The sequence below is a fragment of the Rattus norvegicus genome, chromosome 3, assembly GCF_036323735.1.
Source record: "Rattus norvegicus strain BN/NHsdMcwi chromosome 3, GRCr8, whole genome shotgun sequence".
Taxonomy (NCBI): Eukaryota; Metazoa; Chordata; class Mammalia; order Rodentia; family Muridae; genus Rattus; species Rattus norvegicus.
Window position 1 is genome coordinate 143,498,443 of NC_086021.1, and position 22,295 is coordinate 143,520,737.

Sequence of the window (22,295 nt, forward strand, 5' to 3'; positions counted from 1 at the left end):
GAAAGCACTGGACCACGGAGCTTGAAAAAAGGTTGGAGTCAGAAAGAAAAAGGAAGCTCTTGGGCCCAAGGCCGGAGGACATCAGAAGAGGACACCCCAAAGGAAAAGAAGCATAAGAGTAGGTCTGTGTTTGTCGACAGTATCCTATCCGTTCACCCCTTTGATGTCCTGCACATGCCTGTGGATCCAAATGAGCCTACATACTGCTTGTGCCACCAGGTGTCCTATGGGGAGATGACTGGCTGCGGCAATCCGGATTGTCCCATTGAGTGGTTTCACTTTGCCTTCGTGGATCTCACCACAAAGCTGAAAGGAAAGTGGTTTTGTCCACAATGTGTATAGGAAAAGAGGAAGAAGAAGTCAAGAAGAGGCTGCTGTGCCAGACTGAAGATTGAGCTAATATAATTCTTCACTCATGTTGCAATATTATCTTTCATTTTTAAAACCACACACACACACACACACACACACACACACACACACACACACACACACACAGTCTAGCTAGCGGAGAGGTTGCATAGACTATTCAGCCTAGACTTGGGCTCTAACGCTGGGGGTGATTTGATTGGGGCTTGAACTTGGAGGTCTGTGGTACAACCAGTTGTATAAAATATGAGTTAGATGAAGTTCAGCCAGTTTCTTCATCCTGGAACGTTGAGAGACTTGAAGGTGCTGATGGATTTAAAGCGTGTGCAGGGTGACATTACTCCGAAGTATAGTTCTAGAAACAATCCTTACAGTTGGGCTGTCTGCATCCGCAGGAATGGTGTCCATCGTGTATTGCCACGGTAAGCCGCATAACAAGCAAGCACAGAACTTCAGGGGAAGGCAAGCATGTAAGCATCGGTGGTGTGTTGCCTTGAGAGCTGGCTCAGTGGTTAAGAGTGCATAGCATACTGCCCTGGCAGAGGACGGACGCTCAGTTTCCGGTCCTCACAGTAGGTAGCTCACAACTGCCTCTGCCTCTAACTCCAGTGGATCTAAGGCCCGTGACACCCTCTCTACATATAAGTAAACATAAAATTGAAAAAGTCTTTGCAAAGTTAAAAAATTAACTTGGCATGATGGCCCATGCCTTTAGTACCAGCATTCGGGAGGCAGAAGCAGGAAGATCCCCAAGTTTGAGGCCATCCTGGTCTACAGAGCAAGTTCCAGGGCAGCCAGGGTAAACCCTATTTTGCAAAACCAAATTGGACTTACTTCATTTTGACTACAAGTGTTTTTACGTGCATTTACGTATGTTGTATGTATGTATATTCACCGTGTGCCTGCCTGGTGCCCATGGGAATCAGAAGGAGGGGCTGAATCTCCTTGCACGAATTATCGATGGTTGTGAGTCTCCATGTAGGTGCTAGCAGCTGAGCCCTGGCATACAAAAAGAACAGTAAGTCCTTTTAACTGCTGAGCCATTTTTCCGGCTCTGAAGATACCTATTTTTTTTAAAAATGTACCCATCCTAAACGTTTAGAGGTTCACTTGCTCTTCATCTGGTCTTAGCTGACTTCAGCTGACAGCAGTGTCTATGGTCTCCTGCGGACTGGGCAAACAGTTCTGCCCTCAGCTGGATTGGCCTATGTGTCTATGTTGGTGAGTTAGGATGACTTTAGCCAGTAAGACCAAGGCGACATATTTCTGCAATGTGTGTCCTTCACCTTCGAGCATGCTCGGTCTGGCATGTTTGCTTAGGTATGGCACAGGAGCAAGAACAGAAGGGGACAAGGCCGCTGTATGAGGACTTCCACAGCCTTTGCTACTTTACATCCTGTTCGATAATGTCTTCTTGGCTAACGGCAGGTGTGGCCTGTGACAGCAGAGGATGGCACCTGAAGGTTACATGGCAGAAGGTGTGGTCACAGGAAAGGAGAAGAGTTGAGCGTGTTCTGCAGTCAGACCACCCTCGACCCAGCGTAAGAGTCGCTGGATGAGATCACAGTCAACTGAGTGAGGAATGAGGTCAGACTCTTTCTCTGCCACGACCATAGATTGTGCTTTTAATTCTGGTAGGCAGTCTCACAAATAGACATCTGGGCCATGTCAAGGAAAAGACAGACCGGTGATCTGGATCTGTAAAGGGTCTTTGTTGTCTTTGTGTGGGATCAGTCTACTCAGGGCTGAAAGGAGTGTGGATCCCATGCAGTCATGGCATTACATCATGTCAGAAGGAAATGAGAAAACGGGCACAGAGAAGATCCTTGGCCTATGTAATGCCAAACAGGCGGCTAAAAGCAAAGCCGGGTCTCAACCCCAGATCCTCTCTCAAGCCATTAAGGGCTCTAATGTCCTCAAAGAAGTTTTGTTGGAGGGTGGAAGGACTAAATGTGTTCGTAGTCTGTACTGAAAGAACAAATCATATCTCCTCCTCAGGGTCTGTAATGTAAGAGGTTTTTAAAATAGGAAGACCAGAGAGGAGCCGTGCTGTGTTTGTCTCTGGGAAGCTCAACTGTGGCTGCCCATCTTTGGGAATCTAGTTTTATTTTCTGTTTTCCTTTCCTTCCCCTTCCCTGCCCCTCCCTCTGCTTCATGAGTAGAAGTCAGCATAGGACTCCTGAGAAGAATCTGTGTTCTAGCTCCTCCTTTGTTGACTTGCATGTGAAATTGTAGAGCAGTTTGAGCTGAATAAATAAAATTTGGGTAATGAAATTCTACCCATTTAAGCACTGTCAAATAAACAGGTTTTTGTGGCAGGATAGACACACTTTTGAAGTATTAGATTTTTAAAAATGTATTTAAGAGAGAATAATGGGAAACCTTTAGCTCCTGGCTCTTATGTATTTTTGGCAGTAGGAATGGACCCAGACCCTCTCTTAGGCTAGGCAAGCGCTCACCACTAAGCTGTAATCCCAATCATAGTTTTTTTTTTTTTTTTTTTTTTTTTTTGGTTCTTTTTTTCGGAGCTGGGGACCGAACCCCGGTAAGCGCTCTACCACTGAGCTAAATCCCCAGCCCCCCAATCATAGTTTTATTTTTAAGTTATTTCCTGTTTTTTAAGAACAGGGTCTTGCTTGCTGCATATCTGAGGCTGTCCATAAATTGTCCCACCAATGCTGGATCAAAGCCGTGAGCCACCATGCCTGGAAGCCTTGTCTCTTTAGACCTCGGGTTTTGAGCTGAGCAGTAACGGAAGCCTGTGCTTGTGAAGACCCAGTGAGTGTGAGAGCGCGATGCCACCCCACACCCCTGCTTAGCGCAGCTAGAGCATACGCGATCACTTGCCGTTTCGCTGGCTGTACGTAGACTCATGCTTTAAATTGTTCAATTTTATTCACAGAGTGTTTATGCTTCTTGCCGGTTTCTTTCCTGCTGCATTCTTGGGCTGTTTAAGCACAGCTGTGTCCATTAGACCTGTCTATTCCATGCTTCGCCCCTGCTCCTAGGCCGCATTGTCCTCTGGCACCGGAGTAAGCCCTGGTGAAGGTTGTCGTGGAGGCAGAGCCAGGGTGTCTCTCTGTGTCTCTACCCGCAGTACCTGTGGGAATAACTGTGTCCATGTCATGGTTTCCATCCTCGCAACTCAGAAGCCTGTTCTGTTGTCACCAGGTGGCTCCAGTCCCTGAGCTCTGATAGCCCCACACCCTGTTGTCAAACCCACTCCTCTCTCCTGTTTCAGTTGCTGGCTACTGCACCCAGGGCAAATGAGAAACCCTCGAGCTTCACTGTTAGCCTGGAAGTTGCCTTTTTATTTTCACAGTGATTTTCCCTGTCCTGATTTGCTTCTTGAAGTCTACCTTGAGGACAATATCCAACTGTTTAGTTTAGTTTCTTGGTCAAAATGATGAAAATGTCATCAAGTGATTGTGAATGGCAGTTTAAAGATACCGGGCTCCAGTTCTAGCAACACCACTCCTGGTTTGTGCAATCCAACATGTTTTGTAACCTCGGTGGGACTTACTTTTGTCACCTAAGCAACGAATGTATCTGTGCTGTCTCAATTTGGGTTTCCTGGGATATGGACCCTAAACTAGAGCTCACTGGACAGAGGTTACTCTGGAGTGCTCTAGATACCCAGCCTGTGGAGGGAAGGACAGACTCAGGATGGAGCTAAGAGAGAAGCCGAGCTGAAACTCAAGCTTTGCAGAAGGGAGCAGGGAAACTTTGTTCACTGATATTAACTGGTAGTGGTACTGAACCATGGGGGCACAGCGGAAGCCTGACTCAAATGGCTTGGGAATAACTTTTTGGTGCTGAAGTGGACTCTATTCACTAGACCACAGTGACTATATCCCATCTTTATCCCCTAAGATTCTTAAGGTTAATTTTAGCTTTGAATTTGCCACAGATCCTTCCAGTTCCCATCCTTACTTTGAATTCCTGTTATGTCACCTGGGTGCTAGACTGTGTCTCCTTGCATGATTTCATCGACTCCTGAAGGGGCTGAGGTTTCTGTTTTATCACAGTCCTGAGGTCTTGCCAGGTTAAGTGACTTGCTCCAGATTACTCATTCAATAACTGATCGAGAAATCCTCCCATGGGGCCCACCGACTTCACCCTGGGCCAGACTTTTAAACGAGATACTTGAACGACTTAAACGGCAGTCGGGGAAGCCTCCTGAAAATATCCCCAGCAAAGTGTAGGTGTTGTTTTAGTAGAAACATTTCCTCTGTTGCCATGAAAATCTTCTCCCAAATGGCTCTGTGAGAGCAAAGCTGTGCAGGCTCGGCTGGTGTTTGTGAAGGGAGCCGTATGGCTCAGCCACAACACAAATGATTTGTTTTCCTGGCCGTGTTGGCAAAGCGATTTGATTTCAGGAGTCCTCGGGGAGCGAGAGAGATCTAAACACATACGTTTCTTCATAACTAGATGCTTAAAGAAGAGCCAAGAGGAAGGGTCTGGAACCCAGGCACATTTTTCATTCCGCGAGGGATACTGGGCTGAGCGTGCGCACTTAGGGGTAGAACTCACTCATCGATAGCTCCTCCCTCTTTGAGTGTACAGCTCTCTGCTCTTCAGCAGGAATGAATATGAACGTCAGCTACAGCCTGTCCAGCAAAGTGAGGTATGAGTAGGTGCTCCTCATTGGTTTTGGAGAACAGAGAAAAAAACAGCCCTGCTATTCGTTGTGTCTAGATAAAAGCGTCTTTTTCTGTTGGAGAAATGTGCTCTCAGGTTGGCTAAAGATGCTGATAAAACGTCTTTGGAACTGTAAGGTCAAGGGTTAATACCTAATTGCTCATTCCAAGGAAGGCGATTTCTGTGATGAATGAGGGCTGGCGTTGGTTGTTCTCAGTAGCCAAGTGGGAAGCAACAGTTGCTTGAAGAAGACGGAAGGTAACAGTAAGAAAGTTTGGGGTAAAAACACACCTTGATTTCATAGTAGGGGCTAGAGCTCAGGTTCCCATCAGGTCTTGCCATGTTGATCCCACGTTTTCCATGCGCACTGTCCACCTGGGCCACTTTACCTTCGGGTATTCAGTCACTAACTACTATTCTGTGCCTTCCATTGTATCATTCCTAAGCAGAGCCTGGCGTCGAGAACAGCATTTCCCATTTTGCTTTGATCCATCCCGTGCGTGTCCAGTACCCAGTTGAAGAAAGTGCTGTCTGAAGACCATAGTGTGCTGAGTGTTAATCTGGAGGGGCTCCTGAGCAGGAAGTGAAAGTGTGTGAGTTAATCATTGCTTTGGGAAAACGTAGCTTTATCGAATCTGTGAATGAGCTGCGTGGCTCTTGTGCAGATCACCGAGCACATCTAAAGTCAGCTGTGGGTCGATAGATGGCTCTGATGATGCGGTTTAGGCACAGGATGTAGCGTGGCTGGGTATAGCTATGTGCTGGCTGTTCTGGGATGGGGTGACTTTATTCTATGCAGTTTCTGCTTTCCCAGTAGGCCAGCCTAGGCTTTCATGTTGATTGCCTGGTCTAAGAAAAAGGTCAAGGTTGAGAATAAACATTGCCTAACTTTTGCTGGGATTCAAGTTAAAACTCTAGATTCTATAGGATCAAGAAAGACAATGCCAATGTTAAATCATAAAGTAGGAGAGAACTTTATTATTATTGTTATTATTATTATTATTATTATTATTAGTTGTTGTTGTTGTTATTTTCCTTTTTTGAGACAGGGTTTCTCTTTGTAGCTGCCCTTGAACTTACTCTGTATGTAGACCAGGCTGGGCTTGAACTCAGAGATTCTCCTGAGCTCCCCTCCCCCTTCCTCCCTAGTGCTGGGATTAAAGGCTTATACCACCACCACCCACTTAGGAGAGAATGTTTTAAGCCGGTTGGCAGCAAAAGCCATTGACTCTGCTCATAGGATGATGTCTTTTGGCTTACTCCACTAAATGATTTCATTTATATACACTTTGTAATGCCAGAATATGATTATAAAATGTTTACAGTTGTGATAGCTACCAGGAAGAGTTTTTCTTGGTAGATTTTTTTTTCTTGTGTCTTCAGTCATCTCTCATAGGTAATTTTTCAAGAAGTCATATAAAGGGTACCTGTGCCCATTATTCAGGAAGCCAACACCGGCGGTGGTATTAGCTATGTGCTTCGTATAGTTCTCAACAACCCCAAGAGGATGATGAGGATGCACTTTTAATGCTGTTCTTAGATGACAGAGTTAAGACACAAAAGATTGTGATATGCAAATATTCAAGAGGTTTGCTCTCAGGGAACAGGTTCTGCTTTCCGGACTCACTCTCTGCACGTGAATACAGGCCACACAAAGCATGCAGGAAATAAAGGGCTAATTTGACAGACTTGAAGTGGAGAACACAATGACTTAGACTGCAGAAATTAACTTTGGACTCCTTGTACATAAATTGCGCCGACGATTTACAGGGCTGTTTCTCCCAGGCCTGTGTGTGACATTCTAAAGCAATCAGACCTTATTATCTGGTCTTTCAGGGATTACTGGGCTCTGGGCATCTTGAAGGTTACATTTGCAATCAGCATTAATTTTATTGTTAATCATTTCTGTTCATGTTAGCTTCAGGGTCCTTCGTCTTTTCTTTTTTCAGAGGGGTGGGTGGGGGGGCTCTAGTTGAGTTCCAGGAAGCTGATAACTAATACTAAATGATCAAGTTTGCTTATCCAGTAGGATCAGCGCCACAGAGAGTGGAGGCGGCTTTGGTTGAACTCTCAGGTCCCTTTTTCTTGTCACCTCACAATGTTGCCCTTCCATCCCTCATTATATTAGTCAAAATGCCCATTAAATGGAGCGGAGTGAACTAGGCTCCAAACATTAAAATGAAGTGACTTTCTTCATGAGTTTTATGAGGTGTTAATGAGGTAATATAACCACCTCGTTTAAAGTGGTTAGATTAGGATACATGCACAAATAAAGGCATTTTTAAAGAAGTTAATGGTAAGGAAAAATTATGCAAAGAAAACGGCAGAGGAAATACCAATTTGAGTTTGTGTTCATGCACATTTAAAAAAAATTCTTTACATAAAATGACTTTAAATTTGTTGTGGTAAAATTCAAGAAAACAGCAGTTCTTGAGACGCTGTGTGAATCAGATAGGATGTTAGCATATTGGAAGAAATACATGCCTGATTGTAAAGATGTATCTGACATCCGAATCTGTTAGCTTTCTAATGCTTTGACAGATTACCTGAAGGGTAATAAACCTGAGGACAAGAAGGCTTGTTTTAGCTCTGGGCTCAGAGTTACTTAGCCCCTTGTTTTGGGGACTGTGGAGTGGCAGAATATGATTTGTGGTGAAGAGGCTTCCATGTAATGGTGGCCAGGCAGCTGGTGGATGGAGGGAGAGAACAAAGAAATGGATGCCTAATGGATGTCTAAAGTGGCCCACCTCCTAAGAATAGCCTATGCAGGTCTGAACTCAACAGTGTGGATTGTCCGCCCGGGATCTTAATTGCACCACTAGTTGGAGGCTAGGCCTTGAACACAAGAGCCTTAGGGGGACATTTTGTATGGAATCCACAAAAAAAAATCTCAAATGAGTAGGGAATAGAGGGTCTCCTGTCTTCTGGCTGTCCTGGGCACTGAAAACATAGCCTTAAGCTTGCTGTGAAAGCCCTCACCTCTGAGCTTCATTCTTAGCTCATAACAATTTTAAGTCTTAGTAAGGGAAGAAATACAGTTATAATATGGAATTCAGGATAGTATCTTTGATTTCCTCCTTCCTAGATAGAAGGTTATCATACTTCTTGTTTGTTGGGTTATTTTATTGAACAAAACAGAAAAGGGTTTTCTTTGCACATGCACTGGAGCCATGAAGGAGTCCCTTATCCTTGTGATCCAGTTCACAGGCCCGAGGGCTATGTTAGAAGGTAATTCCTCTCTAGGTATATTTTATAAACACTAGTAACTTTTGGTGAGCCTCATTCACATTGAACTTTTGTTCCATTCTGTGTCTTCCTCATAACTCTCTGGAGTAGCCCTCTATGTCCAGTGAGATAGATGAATCCCAAGTGACAAAGCTGCTCTGCTTCAGTGCTTCAGTCACACCCTGTAGGGATCCTTAAATACTTTCCACGTGGCAGCTGTTTGGAGTACATTTTTAATTCTGCTGTCACTGACCATGTCTCATTGCATATTGACCATAAATGAATTACCTTAAAAACAAAGTGAAAGCAGGTGGACTTCTTTAGTGTGAAGTACATGCTGCTGTGTGTCAAGACCCAGAGTTGAAATGGAAGGAGTCGGGAGTGAAGAAAAGTGATAGAAGGGTTTTAGCAACTATTCAATGTCATCAGATCAGAGTTATTGGTCCATCTTTCTGTAGGGGGTCTGCAGGGGTTTCTGGGTTTTCCTCACTTATTCTGTAAACCACGTAGCATTGCTTTGCAGTTCATCAGTGGTAGTGACTCTCACACTTAGCAACTTGTCTAAAACATGAAATACATTGTCTGCAGAATTGCCTAAGGACCGTAAAGCTGAGGGGTGTTGAGGGAAATCAGGTCTGTGTTTTCAGTCAGGCCACTTAAAGATATTCCATGAAGTATAAGCATAAAGCTTCACTGATGCGTTAGCAAACACCTCAGGGTTTCTTGTGGAGAGGACTATGGGCGGGTTCTGTTTAAATTACATCTGAGAAGGTGTGGTTGCTCTTTAATGTCAAACCGGTCTACTTAAACAGTGGCTTTGCACTGATCCCGCTCGATCAGCAGCCGCATAGCCAGTGGTGCATCAGAGCACATGCAGACCCAGGCCAGAGACACTGGGAAGCTCCCCTTTGGTTCAGTGTGGACTCTCTGTATAGATGGGATCTGTGGTTAACACAGGATTGTTGGAAAGTGACTACGCTGGAAAGGTAAACTGTGTCTTTTCATGTGCCAGTTGAGGATGAACTGTCTATCATGTTTCCATGTGATGGGAAGGGGTTTTCTGTTAGTGTCCAGGTTTTAGTACAAACAATTTGTGGATATAATTAAGACTTATCCATAGAAACAGTGAGTTAATCTACATTTGAAGGTTTTACTCATGCCTGGCCATATAATTTCCTGACGGGGGGGGGAGGAAGGGAGGAAGAGGAGGAGGAGGAGGAAGAGGAGAAGAAGAAGAAGAAGAAGAAGAAGAAGAAGAAGAAGAAGAAGAAGAAGAAGAAGAAGAAGAAGAAGAGAGAGAAGAAGGAGGGGGAGGGGGAGGGGAAGGGAAGGGAAGGGAAGGGAAGGGAAGAGAAGGGAAGGGAAGGGAAGAGAGAAGAGATTGATTTTGCTGTGTTTATAACGGGGTCTCATCCTATGTTGGCCTCAGATCCTGAGTCTGATATAGCAGGCAAGTGCCACCTCACTTGGGTATGCATCAATGGATGTTGAACCCAGGGATTTGTGTATATCGGACAAGCCTTCTACTAACTGAATTATATCCCCAGCTCCTGACTATGTCTCCACACTCCTCAAACCCACCAGTTTCTATGATTCCTATGAATTCATAGTCAGATGATTGTGTAGGCAATCCTAGGATCGTAGAGTCCTCAGCTTGACAGATTTTTAACAAGTTAAAGATGGTGAACGTAACTGATTTAATTCTTGCTTAGTGTGCCTATTTTCAAGATAAGGTTATAGGTAGAGATTTAGTATTGATATTTTATATCATTGCTGTAAGCGGGTGGCACAGTATTAAGTATGTCTTCCATGGCAGGTAAAATGACAATTGCTGTCTGCTTGGGGTGCTGATGAACATCTGGAAGCTTCTGATAGGTCTTTGGCTTGCCAAGTAACTCAGGGTTAGGAAGAGAAGGTGGTCACATTCCAGGCATATATGGGGGCTGAGCATGCATACTAAGGCTCTCACAAGCTCCGTGTCACAAGCGGCTGCTGCTGCACTGTAGCCTGGAAGTATGGTGTGACGGTTACAGCACCGGAGACTCCACACCACTTCGTTGGCAGATTTCATCTGTTGCCTTCTGAGCGTGAGTAAAGAATTGCAACCAGGTCAGTTCTCTGTTGACATGTTTATGTAGCGGTGGCTTATAGCATCGGCTACGCCAGGGCGAGGTTTTGGTCCCGAGCTAGTTGGCAGTGTGTCCTGCTTTGGACATGAGGTGGGAGCTGTTCTAAGTAGTGAGATCATCAAGGGCACAGACATAATCTGTTTATTCTTCAGTGTATACTAGTGCCCAGCAGTGCCAGAACATAGCGCACACAAAAATTCACGTTGAACAAATTATACTGCTCATGCTTGGAAGAATTTAATTTCTGTTTGAAGAAGAAAAACGATATAAAGTGCGTGCGTGTGTGTGTGTGTGTGTGTGTGTGTGTGTGTGTGTTATAGATTACTGTAAAAAATAGAATGTAGGAACAGAGGGGTGGTTCAGCTGTGAAGAGGATCTACTGCTCTCACAGAGGACCGAAGTTCAGTTTCCGGTACCCATGTCAGGAAGACGAGACTACAGCTCTAAGGGGATCGGATACTTTTCGGCCTCCTCCGGTACCTGTACTCACATGTACATACCCACAAAGAAACACACATGTGTATACATAATTTTAAAAATAAATAGAAACCGTTTCAGCTTTGAGAAGAAAGAATGTAGAGAGTTATCTTCATGGAGTTAGTGACGAATTTCTTTTAACATTTATTTGTATTTACCTGTGTATGCATATATGTGCATACCTGTGGACAACTTGCAGAAGTCGGTTCCTGCTTTCCATTGTGTAGGTCCCAGGAATTAAGCTCATGTCATCTGAGAGGTGTGTGCAGGCTTGGTGACAAACACTCCTTACCACTGGGCCATCTTGCCACTCCAGGATGATTTCTTATAGTGTTTTGCTAATTGAAAAAAAAAATTAATCTGTTTTCAAGACCGTGATGGAGACAACCTCTGTTTTTACTCTTTTATGTATGTGGGAGAAGAAGCCTACAAGAGGTGGGTGATATAGACGAAAGCTGTGTGAGTGACATAGTTCGTTTCCACTCTTTAGCTGTTGATGACTAGGAGAGCAGAGTTTCTTCTCATGGGAAATCACTAGTATGACAACTTGGAATAGCATAAAAATGAACTTCCATAGTGGTCAGTCTTTGGATGGTTTACTGGGGAGAGAGGCCTCTGAGCTGAGTGCCAGCAGCAGCCCAGGGATTAGAGCAGCAAGCGAGTCCAGCAGTGGACTCAGGGTTGGAGAGGCAGCTGTCATCCTATTGCATGCCCTATCGCACAGTGTGCCAGCCCATGACAGTATGGGTATGTTAACATCTAATATTTTTCCTGAGTTATGTCTTACTAGTTGGGCATAATAGTCTTAGCATTTGGGAGGCAGAGGCAGGAAATCCATAAAACATTCCATGGAAACTTGGTCTACCAAGTGCCTTTTAGAATGCATATTTTTATTTGAAATATCTTAAACTTTTAAATTTAATATCTTAAACTTGTAAATTTCCATTAGCAATGTACAAGTAAGGAAACTTAACTTGGTAAGTTTGACAATTAATTCAAAGTCATATAAACAGCTAGGACATCAGCAGCAAGAGTTTGAAGCTGGGCCTATTTCATTTGATTTCTTTCTGGATTTTCTTATAATTATATTCTATGTTTAGCAGTTATCTTGAGTGGTCCATGCTTTTGATCCTGATTTGTATAGTTTTGCAGGGAAGACATGTTGAGGGGTAGACCAAGGTTGAGACATTGTCTAGTATGCTTGGACTTGCCAGAGGTGTCGTTGTGGAAAGATCCACTATTGGGTATCTGATATTCACATTGCAGTCTTTGGACCATTATCCCTGTCTTCTAAGTGATTACTTAGATACAAATGCAGAACCATAGGTTCCACCAGAATTCCCAGTCATGGTCCACATGCTTTAGAGTCTCCTCTGTTGATTATGTACAGCTTGCAAATAGAGATGCTCTTGTTTAGACTGCTGTCATTACAAGGTGCCACCATGAACTCCTACTCCTGGGTAGCTGTGCTGATTCATGGGCATAGAGAGCACTCTCTGTATATTAAGTTTGCTGTGTAGTTTTCATAGAGTTTCTTAGTGTTCGAGTAACCCTCTGCAGTGCAGTGAAATGTTCAGGTGGGAGCTGAAATGCTGATGTAGAGGTTAAGAGTGATTGCTGTTCTCGTATAGAACCTGAGTTCAGTCCTCAGCCCTCCTGCCAGCTGCCTGGAACTCTAGTTCCAGGGGAATTCAGCACTCCTTTCTGACCTCCAAGGGCATCTATTCACATAGATATACACATAAATAAAGATGAAATTAATCCATTAAAATTGCTAGGTAGCCTTTAATCCTGGCATTTGAGAGGCAGAGGCAGGCAGAGCTCTACGTTTGAGGCCAGCGTGGTCTATGCAAGGAGTTCCAGGACAGCCAGAGCTACACAGAGAAACTCTGTTTCAAAAACAACAGACAAACCAACCAAAGTAACAAAACCAAAACCCTAGGTAGGGGAGAATTTAGGAAGAGTCTTTATTGTCTTGTCATTTCTGTTTTTAAATGTAATGATTTTTCTCCTTTTAATGTCGATTATTAGTAAGATAAACTTCAGTAGTGATATTATTGTTACAATTTAGTAGCTCTGCTACCCAGTGATGCAATGAGCACCAGGAATCAGTGACACTGGTGATGCTATCATCTCACATGATTCTGGTATGTTCGATTATTCTTTGGTATGCTTGTTTTTTCCTCTGTGAAATAGTTTTGTTTCATGGCCACTAGGTAGATGGCCCAGGTAGACCAGTTGGCTGTGCGTTTTAGCCTGGCTTCACTGTGCTGTACACTAATGGTCACTGATTATTTGTCCTTCCTTTCCTGTCCCTCCCCCAGTTGATTGAGTATACTGGATATCATTTTTAGAATAGATCTCTGTGAAGTTAAGGGGGTCAAAGACACCACTAAATAACTGTTTTTGCTTTACCTTATAGACAGCTGAGAGCTAGTGAAAGGAATGGTGGGATTGTTATTATTTTTAATGTTTTGGCATTTGAGATAAGTGGAAGAAGAAGGAGAAGAGGCAGAGATATGATCGTGTCTGCATCTTTAAAGTTTTATTTATTATATATAAATATTTGTTAGTTTACAATAAACAAATGTCCTTGTGCTTTCCTAAGTTTCTCAGTAATGATGATAATGAACACCAAGTTAAAGGTATTAGGACTAAACATGCTATGTGCGTGTATCCAGGAGAACTGGGAAGAATGGGGTTCCCTCTAGCAGTGCAGCTCACCTGTGCACACAGGCTCTGCATTGTTGACAATAACACTAGTGTATCTTGGTGAAGTGTAGCATCAAGGAAGTCAAGCCCTCTGAATCAGTTCATTGTTTAAAAAGCCTGAAAGACAGAGTGTCCCTAGGGGAAGAAGTGGATGTACTCTTACTTTACACAGCTCAAAAAGCAGTGGTTGTTTCCAGTATTTGTCTGACGCGCAGGCCTCTGTACTGGTGTACTGCCAGGGACCAGCCTGATTTGAACTATTTGCCAGTTTCTGTGATGGGATTATCCCCACCACAGCCAATTTTCATTACTAGTTACTCAACCTGGAGGTCAGAGGGTTGTGGAAAATTCTCATTTGTAGGCTATGCAGACTGTGTAGCAGCAGCAACCAGAAGTAAGTGGGTACTGTCCCAGGGCATGCTGCTATCCAGCCCAGCGCGGAGGAGAATGAAAGAAGGAGGGTGAGATGGTGGGAGTGGGAGGAGAGGAGGGAGGGGGTCTGCTCTAGGAATGTAAAGTGAATAAATAAGTAAAATAATGAAAAGAAAAAAAAGAAAACTCACAAAATCCTATCCTCTATTAAAGGCATATTTTATACAGTATAAAGACATTTATTTTATTCCAGGGTTCTAGTGCCTAATCAGAAATAAATGGACAACATCTTGATAACTGAAAAAAAATTGAGGTACACTTAACAAAGACAAGAAGGTAGAAGTGGGAGTGGCCACAGGACTGCGCTTCCAGCATCCCGGAGGCAGAGGCCAAGAGGTGTTGAAGGTCATCCTTCGCTGCTTTGTGAGTTCGAGACTAGCCTGTGTAGGAAATGAGAATGAACATGAGGAAAGCAGGAGATTTTTTTTTTTTTTTTTTTTTTTGTGAAGATCTGTTTTGTGGAGGTGTCTTGTTTTTTTTTTTCTGAAACTGTGAAAATGAAGGTAAGTGGGGCAAAATTCTTAACCAAGTGAAAGCAGTGTTTTAAGTCCTGGTATCAAACTTCTGAGAGATGTCTGCCAAATTAGGTGAAGTGCAGAGAAATCAGAGTCACCTTTAATCCCGGTACCAAGGAGACCAGGGAGGTGCATTTCTGTGAGTTCGAGGACTTCACAGGGTACAGAGGGAGTTCCAGGACACTCAGTGCTAAATAGTTTGACACTGTCTGGGTAAAAGATGACCACTCTCTGAGAGTGCCAACAGCAGAGGGTCTGCAATGCAAGGGGTAAGGCAGAGAGTCTGTGTGTGTAATGGAGAGGTGGAGCGCTACTTCTCACTGGGTCAGTAGCCTGTCTTCTGTTTCTGCTTTTCCTGTGATTTGCTTGTTGTGTTTGTTAGTTTTCAGGTCTCTCTTTGTTGTAGCAAGTCATTATTAATGGGAATAGCAATATGAAATCCATTGTTTGTAGAATTTATTAGCTTTAGAGCCTATTTATTGATGCCAAGATATGAGATTAAGATAGCACTCCCACGTTTCTCTCTTCTCCAATCTCTCGTTCGTGTTCCTCATTTTTCATATTGGCAAGATGGGCGATGCTTTTATTATGCTCAGAATACTCTAGGTTACAGGCTTTCAGTTCATATTTAAATACATTATGTTGCAAACACCAGAGCAAAAAAGAAGTTCAAACCAGGAGCGCAATAAAGTGCAGCAACAGAGTGCAGAGCTGTACGGCTGCAGGAAACCACGACAAAGGGCTAACTCACTCAGATGGGAACCCATGAGCCAGCCGTCTAAACAGAGAGAAGGGCTGACGCCATCCAGCAGGGCAGTAGGTGAGATGGAGGAAATTCATGTTGCCTTCTGTGGCCCGAACATTCTACATTAACACATGTTATGTTCACAAGGAGCTTTTAACACTGTCCTGGCCTATATCCAGTGTCATGGCACTCAGCTACGTCTCGACAGTAGAGAGTGTCTCTGTGTGTTACCTCCTCTTTTGCAGCTGGGCGCCCGCAGTAAGCAGGTTGAGCGCACATGTCAGCAACTGCAGCACATGCCTGGCGTACGTCTCGAGCTTCTGGCTCCGTGTTTTTCTCTTGATTCTCATGTGCCCTCCTGATGAAAGTCGTTCCAGTTCTGCTTTCCAGATCATCCTGTATCTCCCCTAACCATTTCTTTGTAATTTTATATTTAAATTATATGTAATTTAATTTCATAAGCTTTACTATTAAAAAAAACCCTTGCAGATAAATGAAAACATACATCAGTATTAACTAGACCAGAAGTCCATGAAACTCAGTGAACTTCTGTACATGTGGAATAGGCATTCAGAAGCGCTGAGCGCTCACATTAAATTTTACACCTTTAATATCGAATACATTTTATGCATTTATTTATCATTAAAACTAAAACTACAAGGCAGACTTAGTACTAGAAAAACAATTATCTTTTGCTCCTTGTTCCTAACTTTGCATCTCCTGTGCTCAGTTCTTTCTCTTCCCCAATATTCAGCATTTTTTGCTCTTTCCTTCCTTATTTCAAAAATCAAATATTATTTTCAGTATCTGATAGTATTTCAAATAGATATCTTATTTATGATTTTATTTATTCACTAGAAACTATACTTGTGAATTAAAGATATAATATTTGGTTCAAAAAAGAAACCCCAAGAAGACAGGCTTTAAATTAATTTTAAAATAAAATGTATTATTTAAAAATTGCAAATAAAAAATAGTTCACACCATAATTACAAAAGTCTACCCACATCAGTGAACTTCTGTACCATTTGGATAGCCATTTTAAACGTGTGGTGCTTCACACTGGATTTCTCAGTTTTGGTCATGGATTACTGTGTAAAAGAATTTTTTGATAGTTACGTTTATTACATGTGTTCCTATTAGTAAATCAGAAGAGTAAAAGCGGGTTAAGAAGTTTTCAATTTTACTTATTTTTATATTTATTTATTTAATTTGATATGTGAGTGTTTTGCCTGTGTTTTTGTATGCTTGTCCTGTGTTTGCTTAGTGCTGTAGGAGGTCACAAGAGGACCCTGGATCCCCTGGAACTGGAGTTACAGGTGGTTGTGAACCACCATGTGGGCATTAGGAACTCACTGAGCCTGGGTCCTCTACAAAAACAACATGCTCTCTTAAGTGCTGAGCCATTTCTCCAGCCTCTGTATTTTTTAATTTTTTTTAATGGAAAAAAGGATGGTTCTAGGGCTTGATTGAACCCAGGAACTTGTGTCTGCTAAGCATATTCTGAACTGTGGAACTCCAACCATAGCCCCCAGGAGGCTCTGTTTTTAAGGAAGGTCATTGAGGGAGAATCTTCTGGGTGGAGCAGCGTGTTCTGCAGTGCGTGACTGCATTGCCACCCATGTTCTGGAAGGTCTACCCACATTCCCGTCTTCTTTCAATAAGAACAGTAGCTGTGTAGGGGTTGCTGGGGGTTGAGTGAGGACTGTAGGACTCTGTTCGGTGAATTGAGACACATGAAGTGCTTGCGTGAGAATCAGGTTCGCCTCTAGGATGTGCACCAGTGTGTGAGTGGTTGCACACACAGATGCAAGTTGTATTGTGTTAGGATGGTGGTTTTACAGATTGCTTCTGACTTGGTTTCAGTATTTGTGGTACACTCTCCAGAGGGTACTTTAGCTCAGCGTCAATCTCTAACATTTAGCCTTCAGTGTTTGCAGATGACAGGGTATCATTACTCAGCCTCATGCCCACTGTGGCAGCTGCAGAGTATCAGAGTAGCTATACCAATCCCTGTGCGTGGACACCAGTTATCTTTTAGATTTGCATTATAAAGTAGTTAGTAGCCACGATGGTTACTAACTTGTATCAGTTTGACAGGATCTAGAGTCATCTAGGAGACAAACCTCTGGCTATGCCTGTGAGGGACTGTCTTGATTACGTTGAGTGAGATGGAAAAGCCACCCTTAAGAGGATGACATCATGCCCTAAGCTTGGGTCTTGAAGGCCTGAGAAGGAGGAAGCTAACTGAGCATCACCATTCATCGCTCTGTTCTTCTTCATGGTGGACTCAGTGTGACCAGCTACCTCAGACTCCTGGCGCCATGACCTCCCTGCCTTGATTGACCATTCCCTGTGAGCAAAAAGACCTACGCTGCTTTTGTCAGGTAATCTGAGAGATTACTAAGGTAATAGTCACTGAGCATCTGTATGGTATGCTTTCTTTTCATTTGCCAGCGCTTGGGGGGAAAGCTGCAAAATACTTAGGCTCTGATGTATGTAGAAATTGATATACTGTTCTATCAGAGGTATTTTTGCAAGTTGGGACATATGAGGAACCCAACTCTGTGGCTTTTTAAAGATGTTATCTCAGTGTCAGCTTGGTAAACTATAAGTTAGCAAATGGAATGTAGAGTTCTAAGCATTTCACAAATCGGTATTGTAAATACACTTCTCCCTGGATGTTCTCAAATAAAGAGAGACCTGTGATTAAATAAGTCTGGGAAACAAAGCATGAAACGTCCCATCTAATCGATTCATTGGCAATATGCAGTTGTCACACACTAGAAATCTCGCAATGTAGAAACCCATTTGTGTTCATATAGACTGGTTGTTGTAGAATTTGACCTGAAATATCGTTATGCACCCTGTATTATTTGGTACAGTTGGGAAATGCTGACATCTTTATTGTAAAGTTAGCACTTGCAGATGGGAACATCTGAGGATTTGTATATGTATATGCATTAGCATGTTAATTTGACATGCAATTGTATTCCTAATGAAATTTAGTTATAGGGCAAAATCTTCAACAATTTACTGTTCTCAAAGGGACGTTAATTCTAGAGCTCCTTTTAGACACGAGTTCACATTTGCTTCTCTTTATTCCTGCACTACCAGAACCCTATGAGCTTAGAAGATTCCTGTGCCTTTTCACACCCTCAAGGTACTGTAGAGGAGGAAATGGGCGAGAAGATTGACAGGCAGATCCGAGAGAGCTTCTGCACAAGTTTTCCCAATACGCCATTTCCTACACAGCAGACTTTTTCCCTTTATCGACTAGATCTTAAGGGTTTTGTTTGTTTGTTTGTTTTTGTTGCTGTTGTTTCTGTTTTGTTTTGTTTTAAGGAATGCAGGTGCAGTTCCTCTTGTAATGGACACTAGTTTCTATCTAAGAAGCACTTCTGGTCCTGTTCCTGGCTGTTCACTCCCTCCCAGGCAGCGTTCCTCGGCAGTCAGCCTGTAGAAAGCATTTACTCTATCTGCCGTTCTGCTTAGAATACTTGAAAGAGTCCCTCTTAGCCGCTGTCTGTCTATTTTGTTCTGGCCAAGGGCAGTGTTTGCCCAGCCTCTCACTCTGACTGAGGGGTGGGACTTTTTGGTTCCCTGTTGCCATTGCTGTCTGTGTGAGCTTGCTCATCCAAGACTCCTGCTCCTTTCTCCTGTCCTGGAAGGAGGGAGCTTGTCCAGAACTAACTGCCCTGGGTACTGTACTGCCTTGGACATGCTTACAGAAGATCACTGGTGACTGAGTAAAGCTTCCTCCTCTTTAGGTAAGAAAGGGCACTGGAAAGTGGTGTTGTGGGTATGGGAAGGTCGGATGGGAGCAGCTCCAGTAAGTTATTCTGTGCTCTTCTCAAGAGTCAGGGTAAGTAGCTGCAGTTTCTTAAAACTGCGTGAACCACCCAAACTTCAGAAAGTATGTGAGCGTGGATTATTTTTCTTTCATTTTTAATAATACGTCACATTTGAACAAAGTCTATTAGACATTATCATGCTGTAGTGTTTCTAGCAATAATCTGTCACAGATTTAGTTTATTATTTCTTATTGTAAAATGTTCCCAACTTTAACCGTAACTCCTGTAGTTTTTGCATAAGGCACATGTGGATACCCTTTGGCTTGACCGACGGGAACCTTCTATTTGTTATTGAACACTATGTGTGCAGCCCTGGGGGCATAGGAGGAATGGTCGTACTCTGCACGGAATTTTGTTGTGAATAGGAAACCACTCTGAGAAATAAGGTCTATTTTTAACAATTGAGGACGCTCTCCATAATGCTTCCCTCGACTATGTCAGTGTAATACAAGAAAGCACAGGTGACAGGAAGTAATCTCACCATACAGGAATGGCCACAAAAAGCAGGTTTATTTTTGTCTCTTGTTCATAATTAATGAAGGAATGGTGCAGGAAATTATTTATTTTATTTCAATTGCCCACCATATTGATTCAATTATATTAAGAGGTATTTTTTTAAAGTTTATTTTCTTGAGTAAGAATGAAAATGTACTTCGTAGCAACTTGAAAATTTATTTATTCCTTGTCTTGGAGGGTTATTTTATAAAATGTTTTTAGCAGAATTCATACATATTCATGAATGAAGGAGCGATGTTGAGGTGTGAAAGTTAAAAAGGATATAGAATAATTAGCACCAGATGGTGTTAGAAAAGTACTTCATGGTTTTCATCTTTTGTGTTATTAGTTAGGAATATCTTAGAATCCTGGAAAGCATGTCAATTATAAAAGGTAAACCCTTTAGTTTTGTCTGAATTGTGACTGACCTTAGATGCTTGAACAAAAATGAAGACCTTATTATAATGTTTCACAGAAACAAAATACGATCTAATAAGCTTGGTGTTCATTTGTTTGTTTGTTTTGGTTTTGGTTTTTTGTTGTTCTGTTTGTTTTACTGACTCGTATGTGGATAGATCCAAACCTTGTGATAGTCTTTAAGGTTTTGGGAAGAACTTTTACAATTGGGTATTAAAGCTGGATAGGGACACTGTCCTGAGAACTCCAGGGACAGTTTCCTGTTGGAGAGATATTGTATATCATTATTACAGCAAAGAGCAGTTATGTACAAGGGATCAATGTTCTGGAGATAACAGAGTGTTGCTAGGCTCACTGCAGTGGATGGGATTTAGATTTTCAAGACCGGTTCAGTGAGGGTTTATTTTCCCAGCCTTCTCCAGGATCTCGGAGGCTAGGGTAGAAGCAGCAGTTGCCGGGGCAGACCATGCAGGAGATAGGTGGGCAAGGCTTAACGATGGTACCCGTCTTTACCATCCCGTCTGAGGAGAAAGCTGCCTTAGGCAGGACTGTGACAGAGGCTGCGTGTAGCTCTGTAGTCAGTTCACTCGACTGCTTCTCACAGCCATCACAGGTAAGAGTGAGGTGTGAGGGGGGGTTCCGGTACCAGCTCAGGGACCCCACTGCCCCATGAGATAAATAACTGGAGAGAGTGTTCTTCTTAATCTCATGGAGTCTACCTGCTCCACACCAGGAGATTGTAGCGGCTGTGCACTAGCCAGTTCGACTGTGAGATGGAGGTGAGGTAATAACTGCTGTCATCCCCGGCCCTCTGTGAGCAATGAAGCCAGGGTGATGTGACTCAGAGCAGCCTCTCTCAGCACCTGTCAGTTTGGGTGACCTCACTCAAGGCTCAGATCAACTCTTCCTTTTGCTGTCACTATGGCCGCTACCGCTACCGGGTGCTCATCCACTACCTCTGTCCCCGCCCACGCCATGCTGTGTCCCACTCACCAGATGCCCTTTTACTGTGGTGTGCGATTTGTGCTCAACACCTGACTTCAGCATCATCTCTGGGCAGCCTGGCCTGCAGGTTCCCCACCTCAGCTCTCTGTGAATTGAATGTAGAGACTACCTGTGGCAAGCCACTTTCCCCCCTCCCACATAGCACAGCGTTCCAATGTAATCGGTAAATTTGGGGCAGTTGATTTTTTTGTTAAAAACATAATGAAGCAAAATGTAAGAGTTGAGACTTGCAATGTTTGTGCTTTGGGCTTTCAACCTTAAATCCTCTGCCCAGATAACAGTGAATTCTTCAAGGAAAAGAAGAGGCAGTCTGGGGTTGGAGTGACCTTTAGGCTCCTAGGTAATTCCATCTCATATTTCTCCCCTCAGCTTTGTTTATGAACATTTCAAACAACCAGTAATTTGGACACCAGTGACTCTATTGATTCTTAATTATGCAAACTAATAGTTGAGTTAATATAAATACAGGTGGGGAGACCTGGTGGTAATCATGGTCTCTTGAGCTATCCTTCCTCCTGTTAGTTGATGTGTCTGGAAAAAGGAAAACCACCCAGGTCCCTGCCTCTCTTCTGTGAAGTTTCTAGTAGGTACAGTCATTTCTTGGCAGAGTCTGCAATGTTAAGTCAGCTCTCAGACACTTCTTATAAGTAGAAAGTTCTGTTTCTGCAGCAGTCTTATCCAGTGGCATGTTAAATTTGTGTGCAGAAATGTCCGCCAAGTGAAAGTTCACAGATCCATCTAGACACTGAGCTGTGTAAACCCTGGGCTATCCAGAAAAGAACTCATTAGAAATGCCAGGTGCCCACAGTTTTTTTAGCTACAGTGTAGTTGCAAGGCATTAGCTGAAGGGAAGGCTCTGTTGGGATCATAAAGTTATTCAGTGATTTCAAAGTGTTCAAACTCCATTCTGGAAAAGGCCTTAGTGTGTGTGTGTGTGTGTGTGTGTGTGTGTGTGTGTGTCTGTGTCTGTGTGTCTGTGTGTGTCTCTCTCTGTGTGTGTGTGTGTGTGTGTGTGTGTGGTCGACATTGCCTCTTTCTGTGACAATCTTCAGGACCCTGAGGGGAAGGTGAATCTCACCTTTGATAAGGCCATACAGCTTTGCCACAGCCGCTTACTGTGTTCTGCTTTACTGGTGACTGCAGAGCCAAGCACAGTGGCTCGATTCAGCTCCTTTCAACGAGAAAAATATTGAGCCTCAGTTCTCAGACTTTTCCTCAGGGTACTATGTAGGCTTTCATAGTGATTTTCAAAGGTGCTTTATCTCCTAAAATGTTTATT

The 22,295-nt window shown here is 43.1% G+C and overlaps 1 protein-coding gene across 19 annotated transcripts in view; it reads left to right on the forward strand.

Moving 5' to 3' along the window:
• Positions 1–22,295, forward strand: part of Plcb4 (phospholipase C, beta 4) — a 369,409-nt gene that overhangs the window by 92,722 nt on the left and 254,392 nt on the right. For 3 of the 19 annotated variants that reach the window (XM_039104324.2, XM_006235088.5, XM_063283133.1), the window contains exon 1: positions 16,689–19,015. The exons of the other annotated variants lie outside the window; for them this stretch is intronic. The gene's annotated coding sequence lies outside the window, so the exon portion shown is untranslated. Of the gene's footprint in view, positions 1–16,688; positions 19,016–22,295 lie in introns of those variants that run through there. 19 annotated transcript variants of the gene reach the window in all.